At 42.2% G+C, this 19158-nt stretch overlaps 2 non-coding genes across 2 annotated transcripts; both read left to right on the plus strand.

Moving 5' to 3' along the window:
- Nucleotides 1–2715: 2715 nt before the first annotated feature.
- Nucleotides 2716–2822, plus strand: LOC120278306. Its single transcript, XR_005541643.1, has one exon. It is a non-coding gene; the product is annotated as a small nucleolar RNA R71 (small nucleolar RNA).
- A 13800-nt stretch (nucleotides 2823–16622) lies between these two features.
- Nucleotides 16623–16729, plus strand: LOC120278321. Its single transcript, XR_005541657.1, has one exon. It is a non-coding gene; the product is annotated as a small nucleolar RNA R71 (small nucleolar RNA).
- The last annotated feature ends 2429 nt before the right edge of the window (nucleotides 16730–19158 follow it).

The following is a 19158-nucleotide window of genomic DNA, read 5'->3' on the forward strand; positions in this document are numbered from 1 at the left end:
ACACTGCATCTCCATAGGAAAGCCTCACAGGGGCAGATGCACGCCCCTGTGCACTCTCAAGAAAGCCTCACTGCCTCTAAACGCAAATACACGGGCGTGTGGGAAATGCCCACGCCCGTGTGCCCGACCCACAGGGGCAGTCCCACACCCCTGTAGCATCTTTGGACATCCGAGAAAGATTGATAAGTGTTCCATACGCCCGTGTGGAAATTCCACATGGGCGTGGACATTCACAGGCCCAACTCACAGGGGCAAGCGCATGACCCTGTGACTTCTTGGGATGGAGAGTGCTCCTCTGCAAAGATTCGTATGGGCGTGCTGAAATTACCCATGCCCGTTTGATTTTCACAAGGTCGCCGAGAGGGGCGAGTCCACGCCCCCTGTGCCTTCTCTGGATAAGCTCACAATGCAAATTCACGAGCGTGCGGAAATTTTACACGCCCTTGCATTTTCTCTGGATGCCTCAGAAAATTCTACAAGCTCTGCAGAAAATTTATGAACATGTTTACACACTCAGAGCCTGCCCTAATATGCAAATTTTAACAGTGAAAAACATGAGAGATAGCTCAAACGACCCAACTTCGCCAAATCCACGTGAAAATACACAATAACAATTCAAAACCCACAATAAAATCGCAGCACAAGTATATAAAAATCAAGACACCAACACTCAACACTTTATTCATGCACACATTAAACTACTAAACTATGAAAACAGTAAACACTTGGGTTGCCTCCCAAGAAGTCTTGTTTAATGTCACTTAGCTTGTCGTACCTTGTCTTACCTCACGGGGGCTCATAGATGAAAGTTGCCCTCTTACCCATGGCTTGGAAACATGATGAGCAAAGTCTCTTGAAGGTAGAGGGGGAATTATCAGGCTTGGGACCACCTAGCAATGGTTCATCCAACTTCTTCGGTTCACTCTCATTTCCAACAGCCTTGGAGCATTGCCGGTAGCATCTCCTAGTCCTCTTCATCTTTCAGAGCATCTTCTTCAAGAGATTCAGAGTAGATGGTACTTCTTCTGTCAAACCAAGCATCATTACTTCTTCATTATCCTCCTCTTAGTCGAAAAGACCCTCATACGGGTTCGGATTGAATATTTCCTGCATGTATTCATCCAGTATCTCGACAGTAGTGTCTAGAAAATGCAAAGTATCATCAAAATCAAGAGAATGCCACATGACTTCAGCAAGGCGGTATGTGAGCTTGTCATCTCCAACTCTGAAAGTTAGTTCTCCGCCTTCTATGTCAATCAAGGCTTTGGAAGTTCACAAAAACGGCCTCCCAACTATCAAGGTTACATCCGCATCCTCATTGATGTCTAGCACTACAAAGTCTGTAGGAAATATATACTTGTCCGTCTTGACAAGCACATCTTCGATGATGCCCTTTGGATGTCTCACCGTTCGGTCCGCCAATTGGAAAGTCATCCGAGTAGGCCTAGGCTCGCCCAAGCCTAGCTTTTGAAAGAAGGTGTATGGCATGACGTTAATACTAGCCCCTGAATCTGCCAATGCTATTTCTTCACCAAGATTGCTAATATTAAACGGAATGATGAAGCTTTCTGGGTCTTTCTTCTTGTTTGGCATGTTCTTTTGCAAAACCGCCGAGCAAGATGCATCTAAAATCACTGAAGCATTCTCCTCTAACTTCCTCTTATTGGTCAACATGTCTTTCAAGAATTTTGCATACTTAGGCATTTGAGCCAATGCCTCAACAAAAGAAATATTTATGTGGAGTTGTTTGAACAAACTCAGGAACTTCTTGTACTGTTCATCCCCTTGGTCATTCTTCAATCTAGAAGGATAAGGGATTCTTGGCTTCAAAGGTGGGGGTGCCACCTCCTTTTCTTTGCTTGCTTCCTTCTCAACCTCTATAACCTCAGGTGCGTGTTCATTGGGCTTCTCACTCGGAAGCTTACCCTCAACCTTACAACTAATTCTCAAATTGATCGCCTTCACATGCTCTCTAGGGTTGGTCTCGGTGTTACTCGGCAAGCTTCCTTGTCACTTTTCCGATAAGGACTTCGCAATCTACCCTACTTTATTTTCAAGATTATGCAAAGAGGCTATGTGCTTGCGAAGTGTAGCCTCAATTGATTGGAACCTTGTATCAGATGATTGCACAAACCTAGTTAAGGCCTTCTCTAAATCGTTCATTCGGGTCTCCAAACCTGAATCTCTGTTTTCCATGTTTGGGGTTTGTTGTTGTTGTTGGAAACCCGGTGGCCCCATGGGCTTTTGTGGACCTTAGTTGCTCCATGAGAAATTGGGATGACTCTTCCAACCCGGATTGTAGGTATTGTTGTATGCATTTCCTTGATTCCTCATCCCATTACCCACAAAATTGACATTCTTAACCGAAGATACATCACCAATAGTGATCGGGCAATTGGAGGAAGCATGTCCTCCACCACACCCGGTGCAAGTAGTCACGGTCGCCACTCTATTTGAACTTAGGAGATCTAACTTCTTACTCAACGATTCCACTTGAGCCTCCAATGAGGTTACTGCATCTATCTCATGGAAACCGGCCACCTTTTTCTTCTCCCTAGCATTCCATTGGTAGCTGCTTAACCCCATTTCTTTAATTAGTTAACGGGCCTCACCGGAGGACTTGCTACCTAAGGTACCTCCTGCTACCGCATCCAAGAGTTGCCTTATACTCGATTTAGACCATTGTGAAAGGTCTGAACAATCATCCACTCTGGGAATCAGTGTTGCGGGTACTTTCTTAGGAGCTCCTTGAACCTTTTCCACGTCTCAAATAGAGATTCCAATTCTAATTGTACAAAGGATGAGATCTCATTCCTAAGCTTTGCTGATTTTCTGGGAGGGAAATAACCGCCAAGAAAAGCTTCTACCATCTTCTTCCATGTGGTAATAGAGGCTCTAGGTAATGAGTGTAGCCACTACTTCACTCTTCCTTTCAAGGAAAATAGAAAGGCTCTCAACTTGATGGCATCATCCATCACCCCGTTTATCTTCAGCATATCACACACTTCGAGAAAGTTCTCTATATGATTGTTCGGATCCTCATCGGCCAAACCATTAAACTGTGCGGATTGCTGCAACATGTGGATGAATACCGGCTTCAGCTCAAAGTTCTGAGCTGTAATCGGATGACGCACAATGCTCTATTGTGTCCCCAATATTGAAGGTCTGGCATAATCAGATAATGTCCGCTTCTGCACATTCTCGTTGCCATGCTTTTAGATTATTCTACTTCTAAATCAGCTAGATTAGAATGTTCTTGCACAGGTTCTTTCCCTTTTCTTCTAACTGTACGTTCGAGCTCGGGATCTCCTTCATTCAGTATGGAGGGGTTCCCTCGGGTTATAACTGGAGCTGCACAAAAAGAAAGAAAACAAAATAAGAACGATGACAGAAAAGAAGATATGAATAGGGTGTATTACTTCCCAGATTCAGAGGGGAGATGAAGAAAAGAAGAAGAAGTCACCGAGGAAACATTGATGAAGGAAAACAACAAATGACCCACTCTTTATATGCCTAAGGAGCAGAGGAAGACACAACCATTTTAGGAAAAAAAGGATGCGGTGAAAGGTTACAGCCATCGGTGTTAAGGTTTTTAAAAGGAAACGACGGAGCTAAATGGTCACGCTCACACACGCACACGACACGTGCTTGCCGGGTCATGGGGTTAGGGTAATGGGAACTAGGGGAAACACGATCGTGTCACCGAGTGTGCTAACCCAACTGAATAACTCAGAAGAGTGATGAAAATTCAAAATAGTTGTGACATGATTGTGTTAGGAGCACAAAAAATGTGTCACGTCCTGACACACTCTTGTAAAGCCCGTGTCCATCCTAGAAAATTTCAAAATGTGCATCCATTGAAAATCAATGGCACGCGCATGGGTATGTCTTGCCCATGTCGTGTCTAAAATTTTCAAGAAAAAAAGTCCTTCCCCACCCAATAAACATCTAAGTACAGAATCTCAAGCAAAACAAAACCTATGTGAGTGGTGAGGTAAAGGAATGCCGAAAACTCATAAGAAAATGTAAATGAAGCATAATAAGACAACCAACGATCCAAAAACATAATGAAAATAAAAAATGAAAACACAACTAACAAAACTAACAACTTGGGTTGCCTCCCAAGAAGTGCTTGTTTAACGTCACTAGCTTGATGCACCTACCATGCGCTCAAGGAGGTTCGAGCAGTGAATACACCACACCAGGCTCAGATAAAGTACCTTCATCTCTAATGGCATAGTGCCTCAATCAATGCCCATTGAACTTCAAAGTTCCCTTCTCTGGGTGTGAGATCTCGACAACGCCATTGGGGAATAATTGTGTAACCATATAGGGCCCCGACCAGTGGGATTTAAGTTTTTAGATGGCATGCCTTGTCGTAAACTAACCGATAAGGTGTGTGTAACTGTATAGGGCCCCAAAGTGCATCATCCAACCACTCTGACCAATCACGTCTACTATAATGCACAATCTTTTCCAAGATCCTTTTTAATTCGTGGTTTATGACTTCAACCTGGCCACTTGTTTGAGGATGGTATGCAGTAGTAACCCGATAATGCACACCAAATTTTTTAATCAATTTTTTAAACTGGGTGTTGGAGAAATGAGTTCCCCTATCGCTCATAATTGCTCTGGGTGCGCCGAATCGAGAAAAGAACTTCTTTAAAATTTCATGACCACTCGAGCATCATTTGAAGTTAATGCCTATACCTCCACCCACTTGGAAACATAATCAACCACTACTACTATTGATAGGTGCTTGTGTATGAGTAATACGAAGTATACTTTTCTTACATTGAACATTACTTTTATCAGATTTTATGGCTCATTCGTGTGTACTTGTGTTCTTTTATGCATTTAGGATTATGGAGACAAGTTTGGAAGAAAGTTAGCAAAAGTAGATTACGGATGTGATGGTTGATAAAGTTCTTAGATCGAACAAAGGTGAAGACACAAGTTGTGCTCAAAGACATGTGGGTGTGTGACAACCTCCATTGTGCTCAAGTTAATACACAAAGTGGAGGGACACAAAGGCAGTCACACTCACATGTTCTGACTTGTGCAATATTATCAAGAGCTTCATTAATATGGTTTCATTGAAGACACGACATGATCTACCTCATGGATGTGTGCCCATTTATGTGGCCTCGATAAAAAGAGTGTATTCAGGAGCATTCTGGCGAAGTATTGTAGCCGTTTATTGTAGTAAAATCACTGCAGCAGTTACCGTTCATAGTGCGTAGGAAATGAAGACCTGGAAATCCACACGGCCATGTGGAAATTTCACACACCCGTGTGGATACCTGATTCCAGCCCTATAAATACCGCTTTGGGAGTTTTATTTAGAGATTTTCTTCCTATCTTTTCCCTATTTTCAGGGGAGAGATGGTTAGGGTTTGGAGAGGCTTTTGGCTAGGATTTTGGAGCTGTTCCAAGGCATTCAACATCGAGTTCCTTTGGATGAGAACTATTGGTGGAGCTTTCATCAGCATCGATTCGCGAAGTGGGCCCTAGGTTTGACAAGGGTACCTTTGGAGAAGATGAGGCGGCTCCACAATACCAATGATATGGACTACAAGGGGGTTTTATCTATGTATTTCTTGCATCTATCCTTGATTTCATATTTGCTTTTGTATTGCTCCATGGAGAGCTAAACCTCTAGTGGGTGCTTGGACTTGTAAACCCTAGGATGATTTTGTTTCATTGACTCATATTGTATTTCTTTAATTGATATTTTAAATGAGTTTCAACCTTAAATGCTTGTTGATTTGATTTTCCCATAGAGTGACACTAGGGTTGAGAATCTATCTTGGTAATCCTTGTGAATGAGTGAGAATTTATTAGAATTAGACAAAGCAAGGTTGATGAGGGTCGAGAGGATGAGTTGAGAGGTAGCGAAGCATCTCCTTTTCCTTCTAATGTGATTTATCCTACCTCCATATTCCAAGAGTTCTTTGTGGTTATGATAGAGTGATGTGCTAAGAGACAAACTCCACTAGGGCTTAGTTGCGTGAGCAACAGAGTGAAGTGTTAAAGTAATCCTTAGTGTTTGGGCTTAATTGTGACTACGGGTCTTTCACCTGGACCAAAGGGTTAGATCTATATTAGGGAATAGGGTTTATCACTTGGAATCCCTAGAGCTTCAAGCAACCCTACACAGTGTGATGCGTCGAGAGTATCTCTTTCCACCGGAGCATAGTGTAAGAGTTGGTCATGGTTGACCTTAGGTTAAGTACCTTGTGTCTTTGGATTTTAATGACCGATTAAACTTCAATTAAGAGGAATAATACTAGTTTTGCACTTTAAACAATAGTCCTAAGGTGAGCATTGTCCGGGTACCCCATTATACTATCAATTACCTCTCCTTATTCCTATTACTTTCTCTTCTCCTTTCTTTATTTTTATATGCATTAATATTGTTCACTCAATTCACAAATCCGTTTACTCTATAGCGAAAAAGAACTACTATTTGCTTCTGAACAACCATTCCCTTTGGATACGACTACCCACTCACCGGGGTACTTTATTACTTCAACAACCCATGCACTTGCGGCACACACACGCAAGGGGTTTGTTTAGTATAAATCGGTTACAATTTGAGTTAGGGAAGGGTCCCATAAAATCAATCCCCCAGACATCAAATACCTCGCACTGTTGGATAGGAGTTTGTCTCATTTCATCGAACTTGTATAAATCTATGCTCCTTTGATATTGGTCACACTTCTTGACAAAGGCTCGAGTATCATCAAAGAGGGTTGGCCAGGAAAACCTGAATTCTAGGACTTTTCCAGCCGTGCGGTTTGCACTAAAGTGGCCCCTACAAGTCCATCATGATAGTGCTTCAAGATTTCCCATCCCTTAGCATGTGAGACACAACGCTGCATCACCATATCAGCGCAGAACTTGTATAGAAATGGGTCCTCCTATAAACAATATTTAGCATCTGATAATAATTTCTTTTTTTACTGGAAGGAAAAATTTGCGAAAATGAATCGTCTGGCCAGGTAGTTGATGAGGTCGGCATACCAGGAGTGACCAGAATCATGAGTAACTTCTGATCGAATTGCAAATAGATGCTCATCCAGGAAGACATCTTTAATATTTCTGCACTGGTCAACATTATCCTCAATATAAGACAAACATGACAAATGATCCGCCACAACATTCTCTGATCTTTACTTGTCCCAAATTTCTATGTTAACGTCTTAAAATAGGAGAATCCTTCTGATTAGTTTAGGTTTTGCATCAATTTTGGTGAGAAGGTACCTGATTGCAGAATGATTAGTATACACATTGACCTTGGACAGGACAAGGTATGATCTGAACTTGTCAAAGTCATAGATAATAGCAAGCAATTCCTTTTCTGTGGTGGTGTAATTTCCTTGAGCTGATGTCAATGTCTTGCTCGCATAATAGATCGGATGGAATTGCTTGCCATATCACTGTCCCAATACTACTCCCACTGCCTAGTCACTAGCGTCACACATGAGTTCAAAAGGGCACTCCTAATCAGGAGTCTTTACAATTGGGTGTTGACCAACTTTTCTTTCTGGGTTTGAAAGGCCAACAAACAATCTTTATCAAAGTTGAACAATTTGTCCTTTTCTAAAAGCTTTGTTTTGGGTTTTGATATTCTTGAGAAATCAAGAATGAATCTCCTATAAAATCCCACATGGCTGAGAAAACTTTGAACATCTTTGGTGGATTTAGGAGGGGGAAGTTTTCTGATTGTGTCAAGCTTTGCCTTGTCTACCTCAATCCCCTCATGAGAGATTTTGTGACCCAAGAAAATTCCTTCCCTCACCATAAAGTGGCATTTCTCCCAGTTTAGTACATAATTTGTTTCCTCGCACCTGGCAAGGACACGCCTTAAGTTCTTCAAGCACCCATCGAAAGACTCCCTGTAAACTAAAAAGTCATCCATAAACATTTCTATAAAATCTTCAATGAATTCATCAAAATTTGACATCATACACCTTTGAAATGTTGCGGCATTGCAAAGTACCAGGGACAAGTGAATGTGGTTTTCTCTTGATATTCAGGAGCAACTGGAATTTGAAGATAACCAGACATCCCATCAAGTAAACAATTGTATTGGTGGCCTGCTAGTCATTCTAACACCTGATTAATGAATGGTAAAGGGAAATGATCCTTGCAGGTGGCGTCATTCAGCTTCCAATAGTCTATGTAAACATGACACCATGTCACTGTGCGCCTGGGTATCAATTCATTGTGATCATTTGAAATTAACGTCATTCCTCCTTTCTTTGGCACAACTTGGGTGGGGCTGACCCAAGGACTATCCGAGATAGGGTAAATTATTCCGGCGTCTAAGAGTCTTTTCATATCTTTTTTACCACTTCCATCATATTTGGGTTCAGTCTCTATTGAGGTTGAATCTTACGTTTGACATTGTCCTCCATCAAGATTTTATGTGTGCAAAATGAGAGAGTGATCCCTTTTATATTGGTGATACTCCATACAATAGCTCCTTTGTGCCCTTGTAGAGTTTTCACTAATCTTTCCTTTTGAGATGTGTCAAGTGTAGAGGAGATGATGACTGGTGAACGTGGATCATTGTCATGGAATACATATTTCAGATGGGCGGGGAGCTTCTTGAGCTCGATTCCTGTAATTATTTGTATTGCTGGTTTTGCGATTATATTCTCCGAATCCCCCTTCACTAAATTTGTGGCAATAGTAAAAACATCATGCCTGCAATTGTCTGCTAGAGAGCACTCTTTCGTACCAAGCCAACCAACCATAAATTCAGCAGTTTGTGGTTTTATCTCAAATATGGCTGATATGGAAATACCCAGATCAATTTCCTATACGCTGCTAGTCTCAATACTCATGAACCGGCTCCATCGTGCTAATTGCTCATAAAATTTTGACAACGCCCCCTACGTGTGACCCGCAAGTGCACGGGTTTGTCAAAGTAATAAATCCAAAGTGAGTGGGTATCGTATCCACAGGGAGTAGGGAATAAAAATACCAAGATTGCTATCTAACTAACCAAAGATAGATTATTGATTTTGTTGATAAAATGTAATGAAAGCAAGAATAAAAGAAATAAAAAAGAGAGAAACACATATAAATGAGAGGTAAGCCAATCGATAGAAGTGGGGTACTCGCTCGGATATTGTTCCACCTAGGACAATTGCTTCAAGTGCAAAATTAACTATTATATCTCCTAATTGACGCTTAATGAGTCATGGAAATCCTTAAACACACAGTTCCAAATATAAGTTCGACCGTGACTAACTCTACACTATGTCCCAGCGGAGAAATTGATCAATCTCAACACCTCACACTGTGTAGAGTTGCAAGTCACTCTAGGGATTCCAAGTGATAAACCCTATTCCAATTTATAGATCTAACCCTTTGGTCCAGGCGAAAGACCCCTAGTCACAATTAAGCCCTACGTCCTAAAGTCACTTCAATGCTTCACTCCATTGCATGTGCAACTAAGCCCTAGCGGAGGTCATCCCTTAACCCATTCACTCTACTATGACCGCAAAGAACTCTTGGAACGTGGAGGTAGGATAAATCACATCGGAGGGGAAAATGGACACTCCGCTACCTCTCGACTCACCCTCTCGACCCTCTCCAATATTGCAATGTCTAACCCTCATGGTGTGTCACCCACGTACAAAGGTTACCAATGTAGACTCTCAACCCTAGTATCATTCTAAGGGAGAAATCATGCAACAAGCATTCAAGTTTGAAACTCAAATAAAGACAACAATTAAGGAAAACATAGTAGAAGATTAATGAAATAAATACATCCTAGGGTTCACAAATCCAAGTACCCACCAGGGGTTTAGCTCTCCATGGAGCTAGTTACAATAAACAATGAAATTGAATGTAAAAACAAGTAATCCATAGAAACCTCCTCAGTATTCATGTCGATGGTCTTGTGGAGTAGCCTCGTCTTCTCCAAAGGTCCCCTTGTAAGGCCTAGGGCACCTCGCCTGATCAGTGCTGACGAAAGCTCCCCCAATAACCTTCTTCCAAGAGTAGCGTAGTGTCGAATCCGTAGAACCACTCCAAAGACTTTTCAAAAGCCCCTCAAAACCCTAGCTGCAGGCCTCTCAAAAGATAGGGAAAAGTTGGAGAGAAGGATGAAAGATGGATCCCAAAATCGGGCTAAATAGTGGCTAAAATAGAGCTGGAATAGGGCATCCACACACCCTTGTTGATTCTCCACACCGGCCTGTGGAATTTCTACATGGGCGTGGGGAATTTCCACACGCCCGTGTGGATTCTCTGGAAACCTTATTTTCGGCCAGCCGTAAACAGTAACTGCTGCATCTACAGTGATTTGCTATAGTGGCCTGCTATAGTACTCCTCCAAAACACTCCTAATTCCACACGTCTCATAGAGTCAACATAAACGGGCACACGTTTATACCGTAGATCGTATCGCTTCTACAATAAACAGGTTCATTATTGAAGATCTTGCTATCATTGCACAAGTTGGGATACGCAAATGTGACTACCTTCGTGCCCCTCCAACTCATTGTAATGTCTTGAATACAGGGAGGTTGGCACACATTCACGTATCTTAGAGCCCACTTGTGTCTCTGCGTTTGTTCCTTCCAAGATTCCACCAAATAGTGCGTTCGCGATCTACTTTTGCCTTCTTTTCTTAATACTTAGCTTCACAACCCTACATGCCCAAAAGAACACACATACATTTGTATTAGCACTTAAACCTGATAAAAGTAATGCTCATCATAAGGAAAGAATACTTCGCATTCTTAACACATAAGCACTTTTCAATCTCCCCAACACTTAAGCTTTTGCTTGTCCTCAAGCAAAAATAAAACATTGAAGTATAAAAGAAGAAAATATTGAAAGTGCTTGGCATTAGGTTCACTAAAGCTTGCAAGGAGAGCATTCTACAAGTAAGGGAAATTTCAACACTAAATATGAAAAATCAATGCTCTAGCTAAAAACTCGAATAGAAAAAAGAACAACAAACCCGAGATCGTGTAAGTGTGTGTAAACTCAATCAAGTAAAAACCCAAAATATACTCCTCAATGTTCCAAGTATAAGGGACTTATTTAACTACAAAATGTAACAAAACAAAAAGATGGTAGTAGCTTCACACATTCTCTAAGGTAGCTCTTTCTGAAGCGGCCGCTAAGGTGGCTTTCAAGATGGTAGCTCTTTCTACCGTGATGGTAGTTTTAACTCATCCCATGAGATAGCTCTTTCTCTCATTAGGGCATAACTAGTATCCGACTTATGAGAGTAGCTTCATACTTCATAGGTGATAGCTCTTTCCACCCAAAATGCACAACTAAACAATATATCTATTTTTTTTTTAGCAAAATAGCACAAGAAACAAAACTAATTAGTCCCTTAAACATCACAAACTTGAATTTCCAAAAAGTTTCATGAGCGAGTAGTGCAACAATTGTCAATCGGACAAAAATTCCTGGAAATTCAAGAACAAACTAGAGCATGAAAATATTCAATATTAAAATTCTCCTAAACTTAAGAATACACTCATTGTAACTAAGGTGAACCGCCATTGGCTACGTTAGCATGTATGTCAATCAAAATTTATGTAAAGGACACGTGCAATGTGAACTCCCCCTTACACTTAAGATGTACATTGCTCTCAATGTACACATGCAAGCACAATAAAAGTAATACAATTTAAAATATATGTGGGAGTAGGCAATTGAAACAATACTTCCCTGACTCCTAGTGTTGTGTATGATGGAGCTAAACCCTCAAGAGTAAAATGCCAATGGGTTATGAAGCACACATGACCTAACATTGGCCGTGTCCATGACTAGTTCTCAATCCCCAAACTGACAAGACCATCTGCACGCATACACAAGGGGGTTCAGTGAAGCTCAATAAACAAAAACAACTTGAGTATATAAAAAATAAAGCAATGAATACAACTCGAGACAAAACAAAAGATAAACTCAAAAGGAAGATCCTTTTTGAGTGTACAAGTCCAAAATATAACCAGAAGTAAAGAAAAATAAAAGATGCATCAAGTGTCGGTGACGTCGGCGGGTGGTTCTATTACAGCCGCTGTCGATGGTGGAATAGGCGGATAGATCGGTGCATGAGCCGGTGATGACGGTGCCAGAAGAGCTGGAGCGATCTGGGGTCTCATGATGATGGGTGAAGGCGCGTCGTGTTCAAATAACTATTGTAGCATATCAAAGTGTGCCATTACCTCTGCGTGCTGTGCGACCTATAGCACACAAACCCTGCCAAATCAGTCTAGAGTACTTCCACATCACTCGCACGCCCCTCAGATTGATCCTGGGCTCGAGGTAGGGAGGAAATGAGCACCGGAGACGCCTCCTGAGCTGGGGAAGATACATCTGTATCCATCTACATAGGCGAAGGCTCAGGGACCGGCTGAGGATCTTTTGTAGTGTCATCTCCTCCCCCTGCTACCTCTAGAGTAGGTGTAACCAATATATACACCCCGGGACTGTGTCTGCACATGAATCCCATCAATCTCAATGTCTCAATACTCAGGAGGGCAGGTACACTCGCCTTCTCGGTCCCCTGAATCGTGTCTTGTAGACCCATCCCTAGGATGAGTCTCATGATGTATGGGCCTGTAAAAAGCACTCCTGCCCTGGTTTACTTTCCCTGATGCATTATGTACTCAGCTACAATGTGTCTGAGATGGATCGGTGTGCTCTGAACAATCAAATAAAGGTACAAGAGCTCCTGCCGGCTCAGGACGCCGGTACTGTCACCACGGCCAGTCATCGACCGAATCATAATGGTGTGCAAGTATCGATATGCAGGTCGAGAAAGCCATATGGCCTTGGACACCGCTGGCTCATATTGGCCCTGACCGCAATACCCTCCATACGCTCTCTAAGGCGTCAAGGTGCCAGGATAATCTGTCGGCAACTGAGCATACTCCTCAGCGCTTGTGAATGCCTCCTCATACAATCCCAACTGGATCAAAAAATGTGTCACGCTCATGTTGTAGTGATCACCCAATGCTCTAAACTGTATAGCGTCAATACTGTCGAATTGATCATAAGAACGGTCAAACTCAAATGATGACAGCACCTCGAGTGTAAGTGCACGGATGACAGGCTCTCTAATCGTTAGTAACTATCTCCAACCTCCCACCGAGATGAGATCATCTACCTCATCCAATAACTCAACTCCCTGCTGTATATCTCGCAATACAGTCATATCTAAAAAGCAAGTCTGTTTGAACCTAAGTCTCGACAATCGCTCAAACCGAGCCTGGTGCTTGGAAATAGCGAACTCTATGTGCTCAGTCTCAGGGGCTACTCTCTGGGATGTTTGCCGGCAACGATCTTTGTCCTAGTGGCTATATCTGAAAGAATAAAAAAGAAATCGATCAAATTGGCTCACAGGATTAGTGCTGCTGGAATCCACATGGTAGTGTGGAAATTCCACACTGCCGTGTGGATCCATGGGGCATGAAAACCGCACGGCCGCATGCTCAAATTTAACAAATACATCTTACAATCGTTTATAAACTCTTTCGAAGCATGCAATAACCATCTAATTGTAGAAACTAAGCAACATTCACCATTCTAATTGAATATAATCAAATATAACAAAGAGAAGATAGGGTTAAGGGTTACCAATGAGATCAAGATAAAAACTTTGAATTCGGCCGGAAAATTTAATTAAAACCATCTTAACCAACGGTGTAAGGTTAGGAGAGTGAGTACGAGTGTTCTCTAAGTGATTGGGTGTGTGAGAATGAAGAAGAACGAAAGGATTTTGAAGAAAACCGGTGACTCTTGCGTTTCTGCACATTCACACGGGCGTGTGGCAATTACACATGCCCGCATGCCTCCATAGGAGAGATACACAGGGGCAGAGACACACACCCCTATGTGCTATCAAAAAAACACACTATGTTTCTGTGCGCCTTCACAAGGGCGTGTGAAAATTACCCACGCCCGTGTGCCCGACCCACAGGGGCAGACGGATGCCCCTGTAGCTACTCTATCCAACTGCAAAAACTCTATAAGTGTTTCCCACGCCGGTGAGGAATTTCCAAACGAGCGTGGATCTTCACAGGACCAGCTCACAGGGGCACTCGCACGCCCCTGTGTATTCTCGGGATGGAAAGGAGCTCATCTGCAGAGATCCACACGGCATGTGGAAATTACCAACGTCTGTGTGTTTATCACAGGATCATCCACATGGGTGAGTCCACGCCCCTGGGTCTTCTCAAGAAAAATTCTAAGTCTTTGCAGGATGACACACGCCTATGCTTAAATTATCCAAGGGCATGTGAAATTCACAAGGTCATTCACAGGGGCGAGTCCACACCCTTATGCTGTCTCTTGATGAGCTCTGAACAAAAACTCATGCCCGTGTGGAAATTCCACACTGGCGTGTGTTTTATATAGACACTTAGAAAACTTTGGAAGCTCTGCAGAAAATTCTTGAACACAAATATACACTCAAAGCCTGCCTAACAATGCAGTTTTAACCAGAGAAAACACAAAAGACACACTCAGATGATGAAGATTCTTTGCCACACACAATTAGGCACATGATAACACCACAATGTCCATGAGAAAATCACAACAAAAGCATTTAAGAATCAAGACACCAACACTTAAAGCCTTATTCATGCAAACACTAAACTAAAAACTAGGAAAACAATAAAGAAATAGGTTGCCTCCCAAGAAGCGCATGACGTACCTTGTCTTACCTCATGGGGGCTCATAGATGAAGGTTTTTCTCTTACCCATGACTTGGAAACATGATGAACATAGTCTTTTGAAGGTAGAGGGAGAGCTGTCGAGCTTGGTACCACTTAACAAGGGTTCGTCAACCTTGTTCTATTTTTGCGCATTCCTAACAACCTTGGGGCATTTCTTGTGGTGTCTCCTTGCCCGCATCATCTTCCGAAGCATCTTCTTCACGATCCCTAGAGTAGATGGTACTTTCTTCTCTAGACCAAGCACCATTACTTTATTATTATCCACCTCTTGGTCTAGCATCCCCTCGTACGAGTCCGGATTCAACATTTCTTGGACATATTCATCAATTATCTCATCAGTAATGTCAAGAAAATATAGAGTATCATCAAAGTCAAGAAAATGTCGTATGTGAGCTTATCTTCTCCAATCCTTAGTGTCAATTAACTGTCGTCCATGTCGATTAATACCTTGGAAATGTTCAAGAAAAGCCTCCCAAGTATCAAAGGAACATCTACATCCTTCTCGACGTCCAACACTATGAAGTCTACAAGAAATATGTACTTGTCCACCTTGACAAGTATGTCTTCAATGATGCCCCTCGAATGTCTCACCGTTCAGTCCGCCAATTTTAATGTCATCCGAGTGGGCCTAGGCTCTCCCAAGCTTAGCTTCAGAAAGAACGAGTATGGCATGATGTTGATACTAGCCACCGAATTCGCCAATACCATCTCTTCACCTAAATTGCCAATGTTGCACGGAATCACAAAGCTTCCACGGTTCTTCTTGTTGTTCGGCATATTCTTTTACAACACCGCCGAAAAAGAGGCATCTAAGATCACAGATGCACTCTCCTCCAATTTCCTCTTATTGGTCAAAATATTTTTTAAGAACTTAGCATACCGAGGCATTTGAGACAACACCTCCCCAAAAGGAATGTTGATGTGGAATTGCTTAAATAGACCAAAGAACTTCTTGTATTATTCATCATTTTTTGGTCATTCTTCAATCTTGAAGGGTAGGGAATTCTCGGCTTGTAAGGTGGGGATGCCATATCCTTTTTTTTGCTAGCTCTCTCCTCAACCTTCACGACCTCGGGTGCTTCAATATTTGTTTTCTCACTTGGAAGCCTATCCTCAACCTCTTAACCACTTCTCAAAGTGATCGCCTTCACATGTTCTCCTGGGTTAGTATCAGTATTTCTCCGAAAACTTCCTTGTGGTCTCTCTAATAGAGACTTCGTGATTTACCCCACTTGATTTTCTAGATTGTGCAATGAAGCATTGTGGTTGCGAAGTGTAGCCTCGACTAATTGGAACCGTGTATCCAATGATTGCACAAATCATGTCAAGGTTTTCTCTAGATCACTCATCCGGGTCTCCAAGCCTGAAAATCTATTCTCCATATTTGGGGCTTGTTATTGTTGAAAACCCGGTGGTGCTATGGCCTTTTGTTGCCCTTGGTTACTCCATGACAAATTAGGGTAGCTTCTCTATCCTTGGTTGTAGGTGATGCTATACGGATTACCTTGTACCCTTCCCGAATTACTGACAACGTCTACTTGTTCAGTAGGGGCTGAAGTAGCAATCAAAATAGAACAATCATATGGCATATGTGAACCCCCACAACCATCACAACTTGTTATAGTAGCCACCCTTGGTAAAGTCAATGTATCCAATTTCTTGCTAAACGGCTCTACTTGGGCTGCTAAGGATGTCACCGCATCAATTTCTTGAAGTCCGACCACTTTCTTCTTTTCTCTTGTATTCCATTGGTACCTATTCATGGCCTTTTCCTTTACCAACTGTCGGGCTTCTTCAGGGGTCTTGTTCATCATTATACCTCCTACGGCGGCATCAAGAAGTTGTCTTGTGCTTGGATTCAACCCGTTGTAAAAGGTCTGAATGATAATCCATTCGGGGAATCCATGCTGTGGGCACTTCCGCAAAAGATCCTTGAATCGCTCGCATATATCAAACAAGGACTCGAGCTCTATCTAATCAAAAGATGATATCTTATTATGAAGCTTTGCTGATTTCCCAGGAGGGAACTACCTTGCATGAAAAGCTTCAACCATCTCATTCCATATCGTGATGGATGCTCGTGGTAAAGAGTGTAGCCACTGCTTTGCTCTTCCATTTAGAGAGAATTGGAAAGCCCTCAATCGTATAGCATCATCCGTAACACCGTTGATCTTCAGCATGTCACAAACTTTCAAGAAGTTTTCAATATGGTTGTTTGGATCCTCATCGGCCAAACCATTGAACTACACAGACTATTGTATCATTTGGATGAATGACGGCTTCAGCTCAAAATTCAAAGCTGTAATTGGGGGTCACACAATGCTAGATTGTGTCCCAAATAGTGATGGTCTAGCGTAGTCAGAAAGTGTTCTCTATTGTTCATTCTGTTCTTCCATGTTGTCAGATCCTGCAACTTCCAATTCAGCTAGATTAGATGGTTCTTGCACATGCCCTTTACCCTTTCTTCTGAGTGTACGTTCAAGATCAGGATTACCTTCAATTAATACCGATGGGTTTCCTCGGGTCATAAACTAGAGCTGCACTTAAAGAAAGAAAACAAAATTAGAATGATGATAGAATAAGAAGATATGAAATAGAATAAATGATGAATAGATAAGATAGCAAAGTTCAAAGTATCTCTAACCACCTATTCCCCGGCATTGGCTCCAAAAACTTAACAACGCCCTTGTGTATGACCCGCAAGTGCACGGGTTTGTCAAACTAATAAATCCCAGGTGAGTGGGTATCGTATCCACAGAGAGTAGGGAATAAAAATACCAAGATTGCTATCTAACGAAGTGAAGACGGAATAATGATTTTGTTAATAAAATGTAATGAAAGCAAGAATAAAAGAAACAAAAAAAGAGAGAAACACATATAAATGAGAGGTAAGGCAATCGATAGAAGTGGGGTACTCGGATATTGTTCCACCTAGGACAATTGCTTCAAGTGCAAAATTAACTATTATATCTCCTAATTGACGCTTAATGAGTCATGGAAATCCTTAAACTCACAGTTCCAAATATAAGTTCGACCGTGACTAACTCTACACTATGTCCCAGCGGAGAAATTGATCAATCTCAACACCTCACACTGTGTAGAGTTGCAAGTCACTCTAGGGATTCCAAGTGATAAACCCTATTCCAATTTATAGATCTAACCCTTTAGTCCAGGCGAAAGACCCCTAGTCACAATTAAGCCCTACGTCCTAAAGTCACTTCAATGCTTCACTCCATTGCATGTGCAACTAAGCCCCAGCGGAGGTCATCCCTTAACCCATTCACTCTACTATGACGGCAAAGAACTCTTGGAACGTGGAGGTAGGATAAATCACATCGGAGGGGAAAGGGGATGCTCCGCTACCTCTCGACTCACCCTCTCGACCCTCTCCAATCTTGTAATGTCTAACCCTCATGGTGTGTCACCCACGTATAAAGGTTACCAATGTAGACTCTCAACCCTAGTGTCATTCTAAGGGAGAAATCATGCAACAAGCATTCAAGTTTGAAACTCAAATAAAGACATCAATTAAGGAAAGCATAGTAGAAGATTAATGAAACAAATACATCCTAGGGTTCACATATCCAAGTACCCACCAGGGGTTTAGCTCTCCATGGATCTAGTTACAATCAACAATGAAATTGGATGTAAAAACAAGTAATCCATGGAAAACCTCCTCAGTATTCATGTCGATGGTCTTGTGGAGTAGCCTCGTCTTCTCCAAAGGTCCCCTTGTAAGGTGTAGGGCACACCTCGCCTGATCGGTGCTGACGAAAGCTCCGCCAATAACCTTCTTCCAAGCGGAGCGTGGTGTCAAATCCGTAGAACCACTCCAAAGACTTTCCAAAAGCCCCTCAAAACCCTAGCCGCCAGCCTCTCAAAAGATAGGGAAAAGTTGGAGAGATGGATGAAAGATGGATCCCAAAATCGGGCTGAATAGTGGCTTAAATAGGGCTGGAATCGGGCATCCGCACACCCTTGTTGATTCTCCACACGAGCCTGTGGAATTTCTACAGGGGCGTGGGGAATTTCCCCATGCCCGTGTGGATTCTCTGGAAACCTTATTTTCGGCCAGCCATAAATAGTAACTGCTACATATACATTGATTTGCTACAGTGACCTGCTATAGTACTCCTCCAAAACACTCCTAATTCCATACGTCTCATAGAGTCAACATAAACGGGGACACATTTATATCGTAGATCGTGTTGCTTCTACAATAAACAGGTTCGTTGTTGAAGATCTTGCTATCATTGCACAAGTTGGGATACGCAAATGTAACTGCCTTCGTCCCCCTCCAACTCATTGTAATGTCTTGAATACATGGAGGTTGGCACACATTCACGTATCTTAGAGCCCACTTGTGTATCTGCATTTGTTCCTTCCAAGATTCTACCAAATAGTGCGTTCACGATCTACTTTTGCCTTCTTTTCT

The sequence above is a fragment of the Dioscorea cayenensis genome, chromosome 15 (assembly GCF_009730915.1).
Source record: "Dioscorea cayenensis subsp. rotundata cultivar TDr96_F1 chromosome 15, TDr96_F1_v2_PseudoChromosome.rev07_lg8_w22 25.fasta, whole genome shotgun sequence".
Lineage (NCBI taxonomy): Eukaryota > Viridiplantae > Streptophyta > Magnoliopsida > Dioscoreales > Dioscoreaceae > Dioscorea > Dioscorea cayenensis.